A 1145-nucleotide genomic window follows, 5' to 3' on the forward strand; every position below is an offset into this window, starting at 1 on the left:
TTATTCGTTTTGAATTACACAAAATAAGGAAATCGCTATATGAGAAATCGAGTGAATATCCAATGTTGTAAAAATTTGAATTTCAAACGATCATAAAAATTTAATTTGACTTTTTTATAGATATTTTTTGTTTGATAAAAGTAGATAATCTTATAAAGAATCTTGTATTACATTTTAAATTCTTAGATTTAAAAAGAAAAATTTTTACGAATTCTTAACTCAAAATAATTTGCTAATTTTCGTGATTTTTCCATATTTTGTCAATTTTTGAACTTTAAATGCTTATAAAAAAAAACTGTGACTAAGGATTTTTAATATTTTTCATCTGCTTTTGAAACAATATACTAGGAGACTTTTATTAAATTTTCAAGCTTTTTTAATCAACAATTAAAATTTTATTGATATTTTTAGAAAAAAAAACTAAAAAAAAAGAAAACTGACAATGTCCGTAAAGAGCTCAAAATAAGTCAAAATATTTTGAAAATGTTATGGTGTATAGAAAATGCTAATATAAACATTCAGTCAAAATTTCATGTATCTACCGGTCATTTGTTTTAAAGTTACACCAAAAACCAAATTTTGTGAAAAATCGATTTTGCGTAAAAATTCCCGCTTTTCCTTAATTGCTCCCTTAATAATCTCCCCAATGCACTAATGATATTCACTTTCCAATCGAACAAGATACTGAAGTTGAAAATCGAAGCATTATTTCAACTACTTATCGTGTACACAGACACAAAAAATAAATTAAAAAATAAATTAAAAAATTAAAAAAAATAAAAATAAAAAAAAACACACATCATTGTAAAATCAATACATTCATCGTTTTACTCAGAATCTAAAATCAACTCTTTTCAATTCAAATAACTTTTAAATTTTAATCACCTATATGATTTGAAATGAATTATATTTGTTAATTGTGATGACTGATGAATGACCTATGTCCCATCTGACTTATCTTACCTCAGCAATAGTCCATGATAGAACAAAAATCAATTTTTATATTCAGAAAAAATGTATGTATAATTAATAATTAAAAGTATAGCAAAATAAATTGGAAATTTAGAAACTACATACAATTGTACATGTTAAAGGATCTTTGTTTTTTAAATAAAATAAAATAATATCCTCTTAAATACAATTAA

This window comes from Acyrthosiphon pisum, chromosome A1, assembly GCF_005508785.2.
Source record: "Acyrthosiphon pisum isolate AL4f chromosome A1, pea_aphid_22Mar2018_4r6ur, whole genome shotgun sequence".
Taxonomy (NCBI): domain Eukaryota; kingdom Metazoa; phylum Arthropoda; class Insecta; order Hemiptera; family Aphididae; genus Acyrthosiphon; species Acyrthosiphon pisum.